At 40.9% G+C, this 22,452-nt stretch overlaps 1 pseudogene; it reads left to right on the top strand.

Moving 5' to 3' along the window:
- The first annotated feature begins 21,324 nt into the window (after positions 1–21,324).
- Positions 21,325–21,931, top strand: LOC132226719 (nuclear prelamin A recognition factor-like; annotated as a pseudogene).
- Positions 21,932–22,452: the final 521 nt, after the last annotated feature.

The following is a 22,452-nucleotide window of genomic DNA, read 5'->3' as shown; positions in this document are numbered from 1 at the left end:
TTTATATGTATACTAGAGGCCTGGTGCACGGATTCATGCACATTAAAGTAAATTAATTAGAAGTTGGCTGGTGGGGTAGGACTGGACACGATGGGCCAGATACACCCTGGAGCCAACCTCTAGCAGTCCCTCCCTTGCCGGCTGCACCTGGGGCAGCGCTGGGCTCGAAGGGCATCTGCAGAGTAAGCAGAGTCCCTCCAGCAGGTGGGGTCCCTCAGCCTGGTCTGTGGAGATCAGGCCAAAACCGACAGTCTGATATTCCCGGAGGGGTCCTGGAGTGCAAGAGGGCACCCTGCAAAGTTGCTGTCACTCAGAAGCTTCTGTTTTGAGTGTCTGCCCCCTGGTGGTCAGTGCAAGTCATAGCTACCAGCTGGTTGCTTAGGCTTTTATATATATACTAGAGGCACAGTGCACAAAAATTTGTGCACTCTGGGGGGAGAGGGGTCCCTCAGCCCAGCCTGTACCCTCTCGCAGTCTGGGACCCCTTGGGAGATAATCACCTGCTGTCTTAGGCCTGCTCCTGAGTGGCAGAGGGCAGGCCCAATCCCTAGGAGTGGCCCCTGGTCAGGCTCAGAGCAGGGCTGATTGGGGAGTTGGGGCACCGCCCCCTGTCATGCACAGAGCAGGGTGAATTGGGAGGTTGCGATGCCACCCCCAGCCACGCTGGGGTAGGGCCAATTGGGGGGTTGGGGCACCGCCTCCTGTAACACTCAAGGCAGGGTCGATGGGGGAGGTTGCGGCGCCACCCCCTGTCACACACAGAGCAGGGCCCATCAGGGGGTTGGGGAGATACCCCCGGTAACTCACAGAGTAGGGCGGATCAGGGGGTTGGGGCACCGCACCCTGTCACACTCAGGGCAGGGCCGATGGGGAGGTTATGGCTCTACCCCATCACACACAGAGCAGGGCCTGTGTGTGGGAGGGCGGGGGGGCAGGGGGTTGGGGCTCCGCACCCTGTCACACACAGAGCCGCAGGGCGATCAGGGTGTTGGGGAGTTCCCCCCTATCAGGCACAGAGCAGGGATGATCAGGGGGTTGGGGTGCCTTCCCCTGTCACAAACAGAGCAGGGCGCATAGGGAGGTTGTGGCCCCGCCCCCTGTCACACACAGAGCCGCAGGCGATCAGGGGGTTTGGGTGCTTCCCCCTGTCACGCTGATCCCGGTGCCGGGAGGCCTCGCGGCTCCGCTGATCCCGATGCTGGGAGGCATATTACCCTTTTACTATATAGGATAGAGGCCTGGTGCACGGGTGGGGGCCAACTGGTTTTCCCTGAAAAGTGTCCTGGATCAGGGTGGGGTCCCCACTGGGGTGCCTGGCCAGTCTGTGTGAGGGGCTGAGGGCTGTTTTCAGGCTGGCGAGTGACTGAAGCTCCCAACCGCTCCTTTTTTTCTTTTTTCTTCTGGGCCAGCTTTAGTTCTGAGGCTTGGCTCCAGCTCTTAGGCCTCTGCTGCTGAAAGCAGGTATCTGGTTTGTTTGGGTTCTATAATTGACACACTGTTTCAACTCCAGCTCTGAGATCCCGGCTGGCTGAAAGCAGGTTTCTGGGGTTTTGTTTAGCTTCTATATTTGTAACAATGTTTCAAACTGCAAGCTCAGAGGCCGGCAAGGCAGGCGGGGAACGTTGGAGTCCTCCATCACTGAAGCAAGCAAGCCTCATGTTCGCTTCAAGGTGCCTGGCTGCCGGTCGCCATCTTGGCTGGCAGTTAATTTGCATATCTCCCTGATTAGCCAATGGGAAGTGTAGAGGAGGTATGGCTAATTACCATGTTTCTCTTTTATTAGATAGGATATATAGATATGCATAACCCATGGACACAGGTAATAGGGTGGCGAAGGCCTGGGGTGGGACACGGGATCCCAGTTGATGGGGGCAATAGGAGGTAAAAGGGGTAACATCTGTAATCCTCTCAACTATAAATATATTAAAAATAAATACATAAATTGTAGTTCTGAATAATAACTAATAACCTGGCAAACATTAACAATTCACTTAAGCACTGTATTCCTAAGGTCCTTTTTGTTTCCCAAGAAATTGAACTAAATTATCATAAAGTTCAACCCAAGATCTCTCTTTACTCTTTTGTGAAACGTACTTTATGTATCCAGGCAAAGACTCACCTTCTCCTATGATCCTTTAAGCCTGGTATAGGGTATCATTGCGAATATTATGCCATTATTGTTGATTTTACATCCTCGTAGTAAATTATAAGGAGGAAGAATAAGACTATATTTTCTTAAGCCAAAGTTCCTTTCTTAAGCCAACGTTCCTGGCATAGCATCTGATATACTGTAGGCAACTTGACAGATTTATTGTTCAATAAATAAATAGATATCTTAATCACTCTCATTCCCTATTCTAAAAAGATCATTTGGATAAAACACTTCAGAGAGTTTGTGTAGAGAAGTATTATTTGGTGTCTTATTTATATATTAAAATATTATTGCAATAAAATCTTAAATCAGAAATGTAAAACAGAGTATATTATATTAAACATATAGAGTTGTAAAACAGAGTTGTATTATATTAAAACTTATCTGAAATAGAAGAAAATCTCTGCAACAATAAGGTACTGGGAAAAAGTCACACATCGAATAAGCTTCAGAGAAGAGAGCCAGTTATGTGAAGTGAGAAAGACACTTTGTGTATTAGGAATAGGCAAGAGAGCAGAAAAAAGTAGAACAGCTGTGAAGCAGGTGGTGAAACTGCCTCAGAGAGCTTCAAAATAATGATGGCAATTTTGAATCAGGTCATGATATGAATGAGGATCCAAGTCTCTAGTGAATTCGAGGATAGGGTGATAATGCTTTTCTTTTTATTCATAAGCAGACACCAGTAATATTATTTGTTTGAACAAGCTAGGTAACATTTAAGGTAAATAATAGGAAAGAAAATTAAAATAGTCCATCTCTAGGATTAGGTTTCTTGAACACTGCTCTTTTTATTTTTTTGTGTTTAGTGATTCAATATATGATTTTATTCCCATGCCTCCTAACATTGTGTGGACCATTAACTATCATAGAATTTGTTTGCCATATCTATAATACTTTCCCTGACAAGAATAACTTCCCACCAAAAGGGATTTTAAAAGGATACTAAGAAAAGCACATCCTGAATCTAAATGGTTTCTATCCATTGCTCAGTTTGAAGAGTGACAAGCTAAAACTCAGTTTGTACTAACCATTGTTTGCTTATTTTTTCTTTCGTGACAAATATTTGAACAGACTTTTCTGAAACTCTTTTTATAAGCTGCAATGTCAAATAGATAAGAATATACAGTCTGTGTACTTCTTTAAAAATAACAGAAATTTTAGATTGAAATTGTAAACTTTTCTTAGCCAGTGTAGAAAAGTTTAATGCTCACACACTGTTGAACACTTTTCAGTGGAAAGGGGTGTTTATTAGGGATATTTATTATTTAAAGAGCCCTATAATCAAGAGAACAATCACTGTCTACTTGATTATTTCCTTAAGAACAAACAGCTTTGAGTTGTCACACAGTTGAGTCAGGGCTGTCTCTTCCCTTTCATTTCCAGTTTATTGCAATAGAAATGCTGTTATTTTTTTGCATTCCTCTGACAAGAAAACATTTCATTGATATGTAAAATACAAGCAGCTCTACACTTTTTGGTGAATGATTAAATATTAATCATTCAATAACTCAGGATAAAATATAAAAAGTTTTCATCCTGTGATATTTTAAGGAACTAAAAGTGGTAAAAATGGAAGCAATGACAGAAAAGTAATGAATGGAATTTAAAATATTCTAAATTTACTTTTCCAAATCTGGATAGTTTCTGATATCTACAAGTCATGCCATCATTACCATTTCCTAAGTTCTGTTAGACAAATGACCATTGCACTCTTTAAGCCACACTGGTCCTCCAAGAACCACACTTACCAGAAGTAATGGCCCTGGTTCTGGGAGCATATAGAGAGGTTGTTAGAGAATCAAACATTTCTTCCACAATTTAATTTTTAACTAGTAGTATGTTATATATTAATTAACCTGAACATTTATAAAATGTCATCATGCCTTTCATATTATAATGACTTCCAGGAGTATATTTAATGAACTCTGAGAAATCTAACTTAACTAACTCCAACATTTACTTAAATATAGCCCATTTTAAGTGTTCTATGACCCATGCCGAGGATAGAATTAATCCATTGTTTTTCTATATTCCCATGTGATATTTTTTCATGCCTCTAAACACAGATTTTGCTTAGATATCAATGACCTCTAAAATACTATGTGCCTTTTGAGATTATTTCTACTTGCACATATATTATCATTCAAACTACAAATTAACACAGCTCATTTGGGGAAAAATACTTATTTTGAGATAAGTGTAAACATTTCCCTCATTTACTTTATAATTTTCTATCTTGATATGCAAATATATATATACACACACACATACACACACAGTTTAAAAAACGGACACTAGGACTAAAATTGAGTAGCTTATGCTAAGCTCCACATCAGCAAACCAAGACTTAACTACAACTTGGGCTCTCCCATAAATGGAATCTCACAACAGTCAATCAGGAATCCCCTCATAGGCACCAGATACCTGCTGACGAACCCCTGTCATCCCCTAAAGGAAAGTAACCTGGGAATGACATTCTTTTTATTTATTAATTTTTAATCTCATATAACTTCCTGCTTCCTGCATTCTCCCACCTATAAAACTCTCTGATTTTGTAAAGACATGCAGAGCTCCTGCCTATCTGCTAGCTTGGATGCTGCCCAATTCAAATTGACTTCTGCTCTAATAAACTTAAAATTTGTAATGTGCCTCAGCTTATCTTTTTTTTTCAGACAAAGTGGATTTAATTTTCAGACAAAGTGGAAGGGAGGGAGAGAGGGAGGAGAGGGAGGAACAGCCACATGAGAGACACATCGATTTGTTTCTTCCTGTACACACCCAGACCATGACCCTTCAGTCAGCGGGTCGATGCTCTATCTACCGAGTAAACCAGCTAGAGCCCAAATAAAGTTCTTGTGTTAGAGAGAACCAAAGGACATCCCTTAGAGCCACAAGGAGCAATGGAAAAGCAGATATAGGTCCCCGTTGGGCACCTTGAGCTCTCTGCTTTCTTGTTCCTAATTCTGAAACTTTTGTGTTATGAGATTTCAGTATTTATTTGAGCATTTCTTTTTCTGGACTGAGTCAGGAAACCAGTGGAGTAGGGCTGGGTCTGATTTAAAAACTGGACTGGGTTCAGCGTGAGGCCTCACATGAATAAGATTTTAAGGCTGAACAAGTAGGTTGACCTTACTGAAGATAATCAAATTATAGTGGCCCCCTGGAGAACTTTTAACCATCTTATATAAGTTTATTCATTTATGAGGTTAGCAAGAAATTTAAATTTTCATGAGTAATGTAAACATAATTGTTAAGAACAAGTAAATTGAATAGATGTAAGATAAAAGTGTATAAATAAACTTCCCAACAATTATGCTTATTATAGTATATCTCCATTTATCTTTTAACTAGAGGCCCGGTGCATGAAATTCATGTATGGCGGGGGGGGGGGGGTCCCTCAACCTGGCCTGCACCCTCTTCAATCTGGGACCCCTTGGGGTATGTCCAACTGCTGATTTAGGGTGGCAGTCAGACATACCTCTCAAAATCCGGGACTGTTGGCTCCCAAAAATTTGCCTGCCTGCCTGCCTGATTGCCCCTAACCACTTCTGCGTGCCAGCCTGATCACCCCCTAACTGCTACCCTGTTGGCCTGATTGATGCCTAACTGCTCTACTGCTGGCCTGATCACTCCCAACTGCCCTCCCCTGCTGTCCTGGTCACCCCTAACTGCCCTCCCCAGCTGGCCTGTTTGCCCCAACTGCCCTCCCTTGCCAGCCTGACAGCCCCCCAACTGCCCTCCCCTGCCAGCCTGATCACCCAAAACTGCCCTTCCGTGATGGCCATCTTGTGGTGGCCATCTTGTGATGATGTTGCACATGAAGCCACCTAGGCTTTTATTATATAGGACTATATATATATATATTATGTGTGCATGCTTTATATTTGTATAGACTTTCCTAATCCACACTCTGATAAGTACTATGTATAAGTAAATAAAAATAAAAATCATCCTTTATCTTTATTCAGACATTTTATTAGAATAGTAAGGAAAGCCTTTAAATTAAATGGTTTGAATGTGTTACAATATCTGAACAGGTGGTCAGGACCCAAATTAGAGATAATGTAAAATCTTAACTTTTTAAGTTACATTCCAGGCTCTATAGATGGAGGAGGAGGAGGAGGAGAAAGAGGAAGAAGTAGAAAAAATAGAGAGAGATTGAGATTCTTGTTGTTTCACTTATGTATGCATTCATTGGTTGATTCTTGCATGTGCCCTGACTGGGGATCAAACTCACAACCACAATCTTGGCATATTGGGATGATACTCTAACCAATTAAGCTACCTGGCCAGGGCCACTATATTTTCTTCTCTTAGAAATATGACCTAGCATTCTGCCCATTCTCCTAGCTGTCTAGTTATTGATGTTTTTCTCTACCAAAGAAAAAATAAATAAAAATAAGCAGGCTGTCATGTGAAAACCCAGGAAATTATCCATTTATACTTGGGGTATGCTGTAAAATGTCATTGTTTTTATTAAGCAGCATTTATCTACATCAAACTATACTCAAAATGTATATCCTATATAATAAAGAGGTGATATGCAAATTGACCATCACACCCTCACACAAGATGGCCACCCCCATGTAGTCAAAAGATGGCCGGCAGGGGAGGGCAGTTGGGGGCAACAAGGCTGGCAGAGGAGGAAAGTTAGTGGTGACTGGGCCAACAGGGGAGGGCTGTTGGAGTGGACCAGGCCTACAGGGGAGGGAGGGAAGTTGGGGGGGAACAGGCCTGCAGGGGCAGGCAGTTAGGGGTAACTAAGTCTGTAGGAGAGGGCAATTAGGGGTGACCAGGCTGGCAGGGGAGGGCAGTTGGGAGGTACCAGGCCTACAGGAGAGGGAGGGCAGTTGGGGGCAATCAGGCTGGAAGGGGAGCAGTTAGGTATCAATCAGGCTGGCAGGGGAGTGGTTAGGGGCAATCAGGCAGGCAGGCAGGCAGGTGAGCAGTTAGAAGCCAGCAGTCCCAGATTGTGAGAGGGATGTCCTGTGGGATTGGGCCTAAACCAGCAGTCAGACATCCCCTGAGGGGTCCCAGATTGGAGAGGGTGCAGGCTGGGCTGAGGGACCCCTCCCCCCAGTGCACAAATTTCATGCACCAGGCCTCTAGTTTAAACTATAAAATTATAAAATATTTTATGTATATAAAATGACTTAAGAAAAAAATGTTATCAATACTTCAGAATATGATTCTGTGCCCCCAGTCATTTCATCATTTCTTCTTTCTCACCAAGGATAATTCTTCATTAATTCATTATATATATAATGAATTTATATTTTATTATTTTTGCCTTGACATAACATCATATTGTATGAAATATTTTGTCATATACTACTTTGTGATTAGCTTTTTTATAAAACACTTTTTTTCTTTTTTTACTTTTTAATTTAGAAGTTAAATCATTTCATTTTCTCTGTGACTTTACTTTGGTAACTTCTAGGTACCTATCTACCTGGTCAGGAGACAGAGCATTGTATCTTGAACTGTTCAAAGCAAGCAATTATAATGAAAACACTCAAAACAGAGCCTTTAGAAAAACATAAATAACTATCCCTTCCCTTTACCAATAAACAAGGTGAAAAATGACAAGCTCTGAGTTTCTATCTTTTAAATGTAGGAAATGTAGAGCAAATGTATAAATATTAATTAAAAATTTATTAGAAATGACTCAATGTCAGAAGGTTTTAAAGAAATAACTCTTGAATAATCAGGCCTCTTCAAACTAAAATGTCCACACTGGTATTTTTTTAAGAAACAGTTTAGTTTCTTCTTGATTTCCAAAAAAAACCGAAATGTACTAAAAGGAAAATGGATCAGAATAAGTTAGTTCAATCACAAGAAATACTCCTGGGTAACACCATCTTTGCTTAGAATATCTAACACATTATTTCAAAGTCACAGAAATTCAGGATGAACAGGAGGAAGGCATCACCAGTGGCAGATACATTTTAAGTTCACATGGGATCCACAAACATATAACTCCTACCTACCTTTTCCAGTATATTTGTCGGGACAACAGGACAATTGCTAATAAAATTAGGTTTCATAGTATAGTAGAGGCCCGATGCACGAAAATTCGTGCAAGAGTAGGTCTTCCTTCCCCAGGCTGCTGACACCGGCTTCCCTCTATCACCCGGGACCCAGGCTGGCTTCCCTCGGGCCGCTGGCAGGCACCCGGGACCTGGGCTGGTTTCCCTCCGCCCCGGCTTCATCAGGAAGGACATCTGGAGTGACATCTGGAAGGATGTCTGGCCTAATTAGCATATTACCCTTTTATTATTATAGATTATTGTAGATTACAGTGCTCAAAACAAGAGAAGTTGATTGACCAAGATACATTGGGTAAGGCATCTCATCTTCCTGAAATGGAAGAATTTGAACCCTGTACTTATGGTCATTATTAATGAGTCCTTTCTCCATTTTCAGCTGCAGTGGTCTCTGTGGGTTCCATTATCTCTAAATCTTCTGCCAGTCTCTCCTTCTTCTAAGGAAGAGGTCCAGGAAGTCTATCCTACTTGGCCCAGAAGTGGTCTGTCCAACTTAAACTTTGATCTCTGAGCAGAAATGAAAGCAGACATATGTCGACTTTACCATCTATCTATTCTTTTAGCCCACCGGCAGTTCGAGAGTTCCAGTTTATGTAGTCCTTTAGCAGCAGCAGTCCTTTCTGCTGGCTCCAGTCCATAGCTACAATGATGACCTCTCAGTGGTAGTGGTGGCAGCTCCATGCTATGTCTTCTCTCCTCCAGTCAGACAGGCTGTGGCTGGGCCCTTGTGGACACACATCTTTGAAATGTGTGTGCTTGGTTCCATATATATATGTATTCACATCGCCATGTATCTCCCTATATCCTATTTCATCACCCCCTACCCCCCACAATCATCGCACTGTTGTTCATGTCATGAGTTCTTTCTTTTATTTATTTTCTCAACACTTCCACTTGCCACCACAACACCCCCACTCCCTGCTCCTGACCAGAGTTGTCTGGTTGCTTTCTATCTGTGAGTCTGTCCCTATTTTGCTTGGTAGTTTAGTTTCCTCATTAGATTCTACATATGAGTGAAATCATATGGTACTTTTCGTTCACTGACTGGCTTATTTCACTCAGCAAAATGATCTCCAGGTCCATCCATGCTCTTGCAAAGGGTAAAAAGGTCTTCCTGTTTATGGCCAAGTAGTGGCCATTTCATTGTGTAAATGTACCATGGCTGTTTTATCCACTCATCTACTGATGGGCACTTGAGCTGCTTCCAAATCTTCGGTATTGTAAATAACGCTGCAATGAACATATGGATGCATTTATTCTTTTGAATTAGTGTTTCTGATTTCTTCATAGACCTATGAAAAGATGCTTAATGTCACTAATCATAGAGCAATGCAAATTAGAACCACAATGAACTATTACCTCGCATCTGTCAGAATGGCTCTCATCAATATATCAACAAACAAGTGTTGCCGAGAAAGGGAGGATAGGGAACCCTTGTGTAGTATTGATTGGAATGAGATTGGTGTAGCCACTGTGGAAAATAGTATGGAATTACTTCAAAAAATTAAAAATGGAACTACCTTATGATCCAGCGATTCCACTTCTGGAAATTTCATTAAATATATTGGTGTTACATTAGTTAATTAAATAGGTTTCAATTGTGCAATTCTATAATACAGTATATGTATAATGTATTGTATGTTTACCACCCATCGTCATTCTTTTCATCACCATTTATCCCACCTTTACCCTCTTCTACCCGCTCCCACCCACCCCATTTCCTGTGGTAGTATATTTTTGAGATTAACCTATATTCATTCCTTTGCTGTTTATAGTATTATTTATTCTCTATATGCCCTAATTTAATTATCTACTCTTCTACTTTGTTATTATAAAAATTATTTTTATGAATATTTTTGCACACAGTTCTATATAAATATATATATATATATATATATATATATATATATATATATTTACTGAAGAGTAAAAGGGTTTTGAGGAAAATAAAGAAATTCACTTTGGATAAACTGAGTTTAAGATTTATATTAGGTACACAATTGAATCTGTCAATAGAATGTTTAATATCTGTGGCTGGAGTTCAGTAAGATGAATGGACTAGTGATTAAAAGAAATAACTTATTTTTCCTATTTCATAAAATAAAATACAATTCTTTGATTCATAATGGTATCTTTTTTATTACAGTTGCTGGAATGCTAGCAGACTTATCCCAAATCAATATTCTTGTCAAATCGAGTTAGTAATTACATTGTTTTTTTTTAAAAAAAAAAGATGTTAAAATCCATAAAGAACATGTTGACACCTAATGGAATATCTTTCTACCCCTCACCAGGAAACTCTTCATTTAACAGTGTGTATATGCTCTCTGCTGGCAGTGCTATAGAAACACTGATACATTCAGACTTACCAATGTCCTCTTGGCTTTAACAGTAAGCATTCATATAAAGTCACTATTACTTAGAAGTTATCTACAGTCCATTCAGAATTTTGAATGTTTACAATCTCTTCCATGACAAATTTCTGAACCTTTAATAGAGTAAATAATATGTATGTATTTTAAGAGGAAACTTTTTGAGAAATAAAATATATAATAAAGTTATTGAAGGAAATTTTCAGTTACCTTTACTCATATTTCAAATTATATTTGTCTTATGACAAGTCATAGTAAATCTATATTAAACTAACAACCCCAAAATTTAAGTAGTTTTCTTCATACATTAACTACCCAACATTGTTTTTGCTGTTGCTAAACAATATTAAATTTTAAAATGAGTAAATACTTAGGTCATTTATCATTAGTCAGGGAATATTGTACTATTAAAATGACTCAGACTATGTCTTTGAAAACATTTATTTTTATTAAATGCTTATTTATTTATTTTTCTTAGAAAACATAGATTTGTTGAATCAGCAATATCATGATCAAAACAATGTTATGTAGTTTAATTATTGAGCCATTACATGTCCTCAAAACATCACTGAGAGGAAAGTGCTATGATTGCCATCCCTATTTTACAGATGATGAAGCAAAGACATTTTAGGAAATTGCCCAATGCTACCTAACAGATATTCAACGGACTCTGTTTTTAAATCTTAGCAGTTTGGCTGTACAACCTGCTCCATCTCCCATTAGGCTTTTATTTTGCTTTATTTACATTCCTGATTGTAACGTTTCTTGCTATTGACAACCAGAAAGTGGTTTAATCTCTTTGTGTCTTATTTCCTCATGTGTGTAATGATTAAGCTTGAACTAGATAATCTCTAAGGCCTTTTTAAAAAATATTATGATTAAATTAATAAAAGTTGTAGCTTCAAAACATTTTTGAGCTTTTCAAAGCTTTATCCATATTCTCTCTCTATATAAAACCCTAATATGCAAATAGACCGAACAGCTGAACTGAACAACCAAACAACAGGTTGCTATGACGTGTGCTGACCTCCAGGGGCTGCATGCAAAACGTGGCGGGCATCAGCAACAGGCAGCAGAGCGGGGAACATGGTAGGCGTAAGCCACGGAGGGATGGTGGAGAAGGTGAGTGGGGGTGCCAGACCAAGACAGGGCACTGGTTGCTGTCATCAGGGTGAGGCTCTGATGATTACTGAAAATTCTTTGCTCCTGTGTGCCGCAATCCCGTCTGGCACTCCCACTCACTGCCAGAGCCGGAGCCACCACTCGCACCTGCTGCCGGTGCCCAGTGCCAGCCCCAATCACTCACCGCCTTCAGTGGGTGTGAGCAGTGGCTGCCGGCCCCGATCATCCCTCTGGGATTCTCCACCTCCCCCTGCTCCTGAGGGGCGATCAGGGCCGGCAGCCGCCTCTCACACTCATTGCCAGCAATGGCCCCACTCGCACCTGCTGCCAGCACCAGAGCTACCGCTCACACCCACTGCCAGTACCAACCCAATTTCTCCACACCATCAGTGGGTGCAAGCAGGATGGCACCGTCAGCACATGGAGCAGTGGCAGTGGGAGCGGGACTTCTGACAGACAGGGGACTGGGCATTGTGGCAGGAGGGGTTGGGTGGGGGCATGGAGGATGCCTCTGTGCCCACCACATCCTTGCAACCCACTGTTCCTTCAAGGTGCACAAATTCATTCACTGGGCCCCTAGTTTTATATAAAATATTAGTCATATATTTTGAAGCCATCTTCATTTTCTCTTTACAGGACTTCTTATTAGAGGATGTAATTACAATTCCTGTTCTGGGAAGAGAATGAAATGACAAAATCTCAGCACTGTTGTAGAGAGATTATGGTGATTGGAATCAGAGAACCAAGGTCATGTTAACTTCCCTTTCAATCTTGCCAATCTTCAGTTATTTTAGACAAGAGGATTCTTAGAAAAGAGGAATTATGAAGCCTATCTTAAAGAGTTGCCATGAAATGAAGTATATTGGAATATATGAATGCTAATATTATTGACCCAAACTATATAAATATTATGAAATTTTCTGAAAGAAATATTAAGAAAATAATGTTCCTAAACAAACATATAGAAATTCATTTTAAGTGGTGACAGTTCTCAGAGATCAAGGTTTCAGTTGTTTAAGTCTTGGTTTCACTAGTGATCCCACAAACTTAGGCATTTCAATTGATCTACTCAGGGAATAAATTAGTGAGATTTTCTTCAAGTGTGATTTTCCTTAACCAAGTTGGACAACGTTATTTGATATCGTAAGAAATATGATGAGAACAGAAATGCAGTCCTACTTAAAAGTAAAGCGTAATGTGTGTATATCTGTATTTTGAAATGTCATAAAAAGATTACTTAAGTAAATATTGTCTATGATTATATTTTTATGCATTCTTACTATACATACAATAAGTAATTTTTATTTTATTTTTTTGATCCTCACCTAGGACATGCTGAGAGAGAGAGAGAGAGAGAGAGAGAGAGAGAGAGAGAGAGAGAAGAGGAGAGGAGAGGAGAGGAGAGGAGAGGAGAGGAGAGGAGAGGAGAGGAGAGGAGAGGAGAGGAGAGGAGAGGAGAGGAGAGGAGAGGAGAGGGTAAGGGAGTGGAGGGGGAAATACGGAAAGGAGGAAAGGAGGAAGGAAGATTGGTTGCTTTAAGTACATGCTATGACCAGGGATCAAACCCACAACACAGGTATGGGCCCTGACCAGGAATCGAACCAGCAACCTCTCAGTGCACAGGATGCTGCTGAACCAACTAAACCACTCTGGCCAGACAGAATTCTCACTCTCTTATTCCTCTTGCTTCGCGATTGCTTCCTTGCACTTGCCACATGCCTCTATAGATATGTGGCCCTGGAATCCACATGGCCCATGACAGCAGCTGGAAACACAAGATAACCTAGCCAGATGCTGGAATAGCCTATGCCAGGGGTCCTCAAACTACGGCCCGCGGGCCACATGTAAATACAAATATTGTATTTGTTCCCGTTTTGTTTTTTTACTTCAAAATAAGATATGTGCAGTGTGCATAGGAATTTGTTCATAGTTTTTTTTTAAACTATAGTCCGGCCCTCCAACGATCTGAGGGACAGTGAACTGGTCCCCTGTTTAAAATGTTTGAGGACTCCTGGTCTATGCAAATATGTAGCAGAAACTCTGGGCATTGCCTTTGATCTTAGCACTTAGACAAAATGGGACTTTTCCATGTGGGAACAGAGATGAGACCCTGGAAACTCAGGCCAGCAAGGGAGGACAGTTGGGAGGGACGAGGCCTGCAAGGGAGGGCAGTTGGCGGTGACCAGGCCAGCAGGGGAGGGCAGTTGAGGGCAACCAGGCCTGCAGGGGAGGACAGTTGTGGGGCAATCAGGCAGGTGAGTGGTTAGGAGATCCCCACAGGGATCAGGCCTAAACTGGCAGTCTGACATCCCCTGAGGGGTCCCAGATTGGAGAGGTTGCAGGCTGGGCTGAGGGACACCCACCCAGGGCACAGATTTCATGCACCGGGTCTCTATTAATCTCATAAAACAGAATAAAGTACTTATCGTTATATTGAACAAAAGTGCAAGGCTGTACACTAGAAACAACAAACCAATGTTGAGAGAAATTGAGAACTAAATCAATAAAAAAATATCCTAGGTCAGAGATAGGGAGAGATATTGATGAAATGGCAATAACCTCTAAATTCATCCCTATCACTACATAAGTTGTCATTTCCTCCCAGAAATTGAAAAAATGGCCCTAAAATTACTAGATAAATCTGAGGGATCTGGACTACTCAAAACAATCTGGACACAGAACAAATTCAAAAACTCACTGTTCTTGATTTCAAATCTGATTACAAAGAAACAGTAAACAAGGCAGTGTGCTAATGGTCTTAGGATAGACACATAGATCAATGGGCTAGAATTGAGAATCCAGAAATAAACCATTATATTTATCATCAACTGATATTTAACAGACTGTCAAAACAATTAATGAGGAAATATATTGTTTTCTGTAAGTGATACTGGCATAACTGGCTATGCACATATAAAAGAAAGGGAAGGGGGGGTAAGAAAGGGGAAGAGAGGGGAGAGAAGAAGACAGGGAAGAAGAGAAAGAGGAAAAGGGGGAAGGTGAGAAAAAGAATTTGTACCCTGTCTCATGCAATATGGAAGAATTAACTAAAAGGGACCATAGAATTGAAAATGAGGTAAACGTAAACTCTTAGCAGAAAATATAGGAACACATTTTCATGACTTTGGGTTGGCAATTGTTTTTTGTTATAGGGAAAAAGAACACAAGCAAAAATATACAAAATAAATTGAATTTCATCCCAGTTAAAAATGTTTGTGCAGCAAAGGATATCATCAAGGAAATCCAAAGAAAATCAACAGGATAGGGAAAAATATTGGTTAATCATATGTCTGATAAGGGACTTACACCCAGGATATATGAAGAATATGTATAATTCAACAATAAAAAACCAATACACTTGGAAAATGGGAAAAAAATGAATCTGAATAGACATTTCTCTAAAGATACGTAAGCAGATCATAAGCACATGCAGAAATGCTCAACGCTGTTAATTATTAGGAAAATGTAAATCAAAACTACAATGAGATATGCTTCATACTTACTAGGATGACTAAAACAAAAGATAAAAGAATAACAGATGTTAGCAAGGACATAGAGAAATTAGAAATTTAATGCATTGCTAGGAGGACTGATTTTGCATTCCTATTTTAATTGCCTCCATGTAGAATAGAGGTTGAAACTCCAATGGTGTGCTCAGCCAGCATGGAGTTCACATTTGGAACAGGAGGCTTACTAGCTCTCTGACTTTGGGAAAGTTATCCAAATTGATGTGAAAATAACCCATAGGTAGGTTAATAGATGTACTTGGTATGTATTATTAGTAATAGCTCTTATACTATGTACAGTAAGAATAACAATTTTAGACACTGTCATTAATAGGGGCTAATGTTTACTGTTGTTACAGGATAGGTCTTTAATCAAAAATGTCTTAGTAATTGCCTTTATGTGTATATTTGTCAGCCTTCAGAGGATCATCAAGGAGTTCTGCAGAGAGAAATGTTGCCATCATTGGAAAAAAAGATTCAATTAAGAATATTATTGTGTTAAGACTATTTGGGTCTTCATGATATCATCATTTCCATATTAGACCCCACTACATTCTTAAGCTCCTATATTTCATTATCTTCATTTAATTATTAATGCTATTCATGGATCCTTTTCCTGCAGCTACATTTATTCTCATATCAGATTTCCAAGTTTATTTGCCTCCATATTTTGTTTCTCCTTTTATTCATTTTTCAAATAATTAGTTCTGCTTTTGGCAATATTGATTGTTTACAACCTACCTACACACACAAATTTAATTTCAGCAATTTTATTTTCTCTTTTGGTTACAATAGTATTTCCTGTTCTCAGATTGCTATTTTAAAAATTAATTTTAATAAAATAATGCTAGTGCATTATTTAATAAGTCAAATTGAAAGACTTAATGCTTTTGTCCGTGATCAAATAACAAGGACTGTGTAAGCCCTACCTCTCCATCCACTTAAACACCTAGAAGACTGAACAAATTATTAAGCATAGGGCAGAATTATTAAAATTTTTAAAAATATAAAATAAAATGTGGGAAAAAATGTGTTGCAACTGGAACTTTCAGAATGAAGACTGTACAGCTACAGTAGAAAACATTTGTCAGTTTCTTATATTTAAAATTTACAGTTATACAATGTACCAATTCCACTCTTAGGCATTTACTGAAAGTAAACTTGAATCCATAAAATCTTTTCCTTGAATTATCATATTTGAGTTGTTCAAAATAACCATTTTTCTTTCAGTTTGTACAGACATAACTGACATACAGAACTGTATAAGTTTAAGATATCCTGCATAATGACTTGACATACATATATTGCAAAAAAAAAAACAAACACAATAAGTTTACTTAAATTATGTAATGTTCAAGATGATAACTATATTTAACACTGCCGTATGATATATTTAAAAGTTGCTGTTAGTAGACTCTAAAAGTTTTCATCACAATATCTCCATTTAAATTTAGGGAATATCACATACATGATATTATTCAATACTAGGGGCCCGGTGCACGAAATTCATGCACTGGGTGTGTGTGTGTGGGGGAGAGTGTCCCTCAGCCCAGCCTGCCCCCTCTCACATACTAGGAGCCCTCAAGCGTTGACCCCCATCACCGTCCAATCGCAGGATCGGAGGTGTCAGGCCTGGGCAGGGGACCCTCATTTCCCCCCATCACTGGTTCTGCCCCCAGCCCAGGCCTGATGCCTCTGGCCCAGGCATCAGGCCTGGGCAGGGGACCCCCAGACCCCTCCGATTGCTGGCTCTGCCCCTTGCCCAGGCCTGATGCCTCGGCCAGAGGCGTAGACCTCCATCACCCTCCGATCGCCTGATTGGCCCCTTGCCCAGGCCTGACGCCTCCACCAGAGGTGTCAGGCTTGGACAGGGGACCCCCATCTCCCTCTGATCGCTTGCTCCACCCCCCACCCAAGCCTGATGCCTCTGACCCAGGCTTCAGGCCTGGGCAAGGGGACCCCCAGCCCTCCGCCCAGGCCTGATGCCTCAGCCAGAGGAGTTGACCCTCATCACCCTCCGATCACCAATCACCGGATTGGCCCCTTGACCAGGCCTGAGGCCTCCGGCAGAGGTGTCAGGCCTGGGCAGGGGACCCCCAGCTCCCCGCGATCTCCCGCTCTGCCCCTGCCCAGGCCTAACACCTCTGGCTGAGGCATCAGGCCCAGGCAGCGGGGACCCACAGCTGCAGCGGCCCCGCGATTGCGGGCTCTGATTTAGGCCCAGGCAAGGGACCCCTAGCTCCCGGGACTGCCAGCTTCGACCATGCCCAGCTCCCATCGCTGGCCCCACCCCTACTTCCTGCTATCACTGGCCAGGGCGGAAAAGGCACCTGATTCTCTGATCATGGCTGGGAGGCAGGGCAAAGGCGGCCCCAGGGCCGCCTTTGCCCTGCCCCTCGGCTCTTAGCTCCCCCCTGGGTTTCCGATCACTGTCAGTGGCAGGGGGCTTCTTCCTGCTTTCCCTTTCGCCTCCCTGCATTGTGCCTACATATGCAAATTAGCCGCCATCTTTGTTGGCAGTTAACTGCCATCTTAGTTGGCAGTTAATTTGCATATAGCCCCGATTAGCCAATGAAAAGGGTAGCGCCGTACGCCAATTACCATTTTTCTCTTTTATTAGTGTAGATACTATATACCCATTATAACAAATGCATTAATATAATTTAGAAATGCTCAACATTGCCAGAGTTGTTAAATAAAGTAAAAGGAATCTACTTTCTCATATATATGCAATTGAAGCTACAAAAAAGGATTCAGAGAAAATATAAGAAATGATTGCTCACAAATCAATAAATTATTATAATATGTAATTATATAACTATAAAATAAATGATTATATTGGTATAGCAAATTAACATTTTCCGTTAATATTTTTATTGTTAATGCAAAATGTTACTTAGTTTTATTTTGCTTTGGTGATATAAAATTTTAAATTACTATATGTATATATTAGTATTTTTATAATTCCCTATGACATAGTATTTCACGATGAACTAGAGATCATTCATATATTCATATATGAACACATAGAAGCCTGATTAACAAAATGATAATATTATACTGATTAGCAGAAACATTTTAAGGATAATACAGAATTAAAGAGACACAACTAAAAATATTATTTTTCTTCCCAGTTTTCTAATGAATTATCACTTTTTTTAATTAGAGCAATTAATTAAGCATGAAATTTGAAGTGAGAGTCTACTTTAAATGATTCATTAACTGATCTTTAAAAAAATTAATGAACTTTATTTTGTGTTTTGTTTTTAACCTGAGAAAGTTTTTGAAATCATTGTTAGAGAAATAAAAATATCAATAGATTACATTCTTCACATCTAATGAATCCTTGTTGATTCCAACCGGTTACTATCAAATTCATTTTTCAAAATCCAAGACAATATAATGGCATATTATATTTATTTTCAAAAGAAATAACATTCTGGTATGATGCTACATATAAGGTCATTTTTCTGAGCACTTTTGAGAAGTACTTCCTCCTCCACTGAATCCATACTATGAGATCCTTATTGATACACATAGGGATGCTGCCCAAGAATGAATTATTTTTATTGAGAGAGATTCTATCACCTCCATTCTTATCTCTTAATTTTTCAGTTTTCCTTAGCTTTTTCATGTCATTTTTCAGTCCCATCCAGTACCCTATCCAGAATACCATATCTCATTTAGTTGTTATGTCTCCCTAACACCCTCTTGGCTGAGAGAGGTTTTCAGACTTTCCTTACTGTTAGTGACCTTGAAAGTGTTTAGGAGTACTTGTGAGGTATTTTTGTAGGATAGCCCACTATTGCAATTTACTGATAATTTCCTCATAAACTAGTGTTATATGTTTTTTGGAGAAATATTGGAGAGCTAAAATGTCATATTTTAATAACCATATAAAGGGTACATATAATAGACAATTTATCACTGTTCATATTGACCTTGATCACCTGGTTGAGATAACAGTGTTGTCAAGTTTCACCACTTAAAGGTCCTTCTTTTCTCTCCCCCTTTTAATTCTGTAATATTGAAAGGAAGTCACTATGTGTAGCCAAGGAATGGGGAGGAATGCTTTTTTCCTCCTTTGAAGGCAAAATGTCTACGTTTTTGGAATTGTTCTACATGGGGATTTATCTCTTTCCTCCAGTCATGTGTTCAATTAGTAGCAAGTATGTATCCTATCCTCGGAAATGGTCTTGAGTACCTTTGGCAAATGTTACAAAGAAGAGTTTCAGTATTTCCTTGTGGCACTGTGATAAAACCTTTTTTTCAAGAGTCCTAGGTCTATTCTTCCTCTGCATCTGTAAATTAATCCATGCCTGTTAGAAGAAGGGGTTTTACTTGTTCTATTATAGTGTCTTATATCTAGACCTTATGCAGTAATTTAGAGTTATTTCATATCTATACACATACAATTATAGTGTCCCCAAAAATGTATACACACTTTAACAGCTGATAGTTCAATTTTGAAAATGAAATATATTTTAACAAACATTGCCTTTATAATTATTCAAAGTGTGTGTATATATACATATGTATATATATATACACATAAACATATATATCCTATCTAATAAAGACAGAATATGCAAATTGACCATCACTTAGCGACAAAGATGACAGCACCCACAGCCAATAAGGAGGGAATATGCAAATTAATGTCACAAAGATGGTGACAGCCAGCCAGGAGTGAAGACAGGAGGCGGTAGCCAGAGCTAAGGCCCAGGTCCTGGGTGCCAGAGGGAAACCAGTGCCGCAGCCAGGGGAAGGAAGGCCTATTCTTGTACAAATCTTCGTGCATTGGGCCTCTAGAGTGTGTGTGTGTGTGTGTGTGTGTGTGTGTGTGTGTGTACAAATCAAATAAGATTTGGAGAGGTTGGCTATTTATTTTACTCTTTGAAACCCCATCATTAATTAACTAGAAATCTTACTGTATCAAACCATTCTGGTAACTAATCATCACTGCCGATTGTTATAGTAAAGTTTCTGGTGATATATGTTGCCTTTAGCTTCTGTCAGTTCAGGATCCCATTTGTCCTTTAGTATCTTTTATAGCCTGCAAATATAGCCAATGCAAATCTTTTAAAGGATGCTGGTTTTGTCTTCAATTTATTTTTTACCACCTTGTTAAATTAAGTGTTTAGGCTTTTCCGTGAGGTGTAGTTAAGATTAAGGGAAGCAGGTCTTATCTAATAATCTATTTTAAAAATTTCTATTTTATTCATCTTTTGCATTCCAGTTATCCTATATAATAAAAGCCCAGCAACCAAATGGCAGAATGACAAGAACAACCGGTGGACCAGTTGCTATGACAGGCCGAAGCACTGGTCCTGACCCACTGGTTCAGGAGGCTCACCAGCCAGGAGGCAGCCACTCACTCCCTCAGTAGTCCTGCAGGTTCAATCTCCAGGGAACAGGCCAGGTACAAACAGGTCAGCACCACCAGCAAAATCCTGACAGCGCTGCCGACCTCCTGGAACTTGGCCTCGGGCACCGCGGCTGCATCCTCTCCCTAGATGCTCCACAAGGAAGAAAGGATATAAAAGCCTCCGCCAGCCCTAACCGGTTTAGCTCAGTGGATAGCGCATCGGCCTGCGGACTGAAGGGCCCCAGGTTCAATTCCGGTCAAGGGCATGTACCTTGGTTGTGGGCACATCCCCAGTAGGAGGTGTGCAGGAAGCAGCTGATCAATGCATCTCTCTCATCGATGTTTCTGACTCTCTATCCCTCTCTCTTCCTCTCTGTAAAAAATCAATAAAATATATACTTAAAAAAAAAAAAAGCCGCCGCCAGCCCAGCCAGGGGTGACCAGCGGTGACTGCTCTCCCCATGCTTCCTCCAGGTCACACATGCTGGCCCCTGCACACCCGGCTCCCGATGGAGTGTGAGCACTGCACGCAGCAGGAATGTAGTAAGAAAATAAAAACCGATGACCAAGAGAATGTCAGAGTCAACGTCCGGAGTCCGGCTCAGGAGAATGGAGAGAAGGGAAAATTCCATAAGTTGGCTGATGCCAAGATATTTCAGGAGTCCAAGTTTCTCATCAGAACCCCAAGGACTTCTTCCATGTTCTGAACCTTAATAAGAAATGTGATACCTCACAGCCCAAGGTGCTGGCAGTGTCCATGTGTCCTCAGTCTCTGCCTTATTTTTCTGCTAAATTCAGCCAAGTCTCCCCAGCAGATCTGGGCTCTCTGGTGCAGGGTTACTACACCAGATTGCAGAACCTGTCCCCAGACAAGATTTTCCCCATCATTATGGCTCCATGTAATGGCAAGAAACTGGAGGCTTTTCGAGATGTTCCCACAGCTTCGCATAGTCAGGGATGCTGACTGCATGTTAACCTCAGGGGAAATTGTCCAGATAATGGAGCAAAGTGACCTTGCCACGAATGATGCCACCATGAACACTCTGTTTGGAGACATGGAGGAGGAGGAGGTGAAGTTCCATGAGGGTGCCAGCTCCGACGGGTACCTGGCGCACATCTTCAGGTACATGGCCAAGGAACTGTTCAATGAGGACGTGGGGGCGCTGAGGAATAAAGATTTCCAGGAGGTCACCCTTGAAAGGGACAAAGAGGTTGTGCTACACTTTGCAGCTGCTTACAGCTTTCGGAACATCCAGAATGTGGTCCTGAAGCTGTAGAGGGGCAAGTTCCCCTGTTGCTATGCTAACATCACATGGGTGCAACTGGAATATTGTATATTGAGAGGATTGTTCCAATGTACGTAACCTTTTATCTGACCATGTAAAAAATCCCAAAGAACAAGAATGGAGACAGACTACTGTCCTTTAGGCTTAAAAAAACCCCGAAGTGTCCTGAGAGAGCTGAGACTTGGTTCTGTCCACGCACTTCAGAGAGATTGGATGAGGAAATGGCCCGGTTTGGCCCTGACTTCACCCACTTATGTTACTCTTGAAGGTGTCTTTGCCACAATGTGAATAAAGTGCCACCTTTTGGAATAGGAGCTCATACAAAAGTCTGCATTCCCAACTTTTCTTGAAACAGATCTATATTCTGCAGCTGTGGCCACTGTCTTGAGATCAGGTCCTGTCGACCAGGTTCTGTTGCTGGGAATCAGGGGGCACTGGAGTGGAGGCTCCCCCCCATGCCCTTTTACATTCAGGGATTGACCTGAACTTACTTTGGGGGAGGCCTGGCAAGGGTGACAGGTGTCACAGATGGAAGGATGGAGAATGGACACCCTCCTTGTCCCTGCCTGGGTGGGGTCAGGCATATGAAGGCCAGCCAC

The sequence above is a fragment of the Myotis daubentonii genome, chromosome 2 (genome assembly GCF_963259705.1).
Source record: "Myotis daubentonii chromosome 2, mMyoDau2.1, whole genome shotgun sequence".
NCBI lineage: Eukaryota > Metazoa > Chordata > Mammalia > Chiroptera > Vespertilionidae > Myotis > Myotis daubentonii.
The sequence above is the reverse complement of the archived record's forward strand: the minus strand, read 5'-3'. Positions and strand labels throughout refer to the sequence as shown.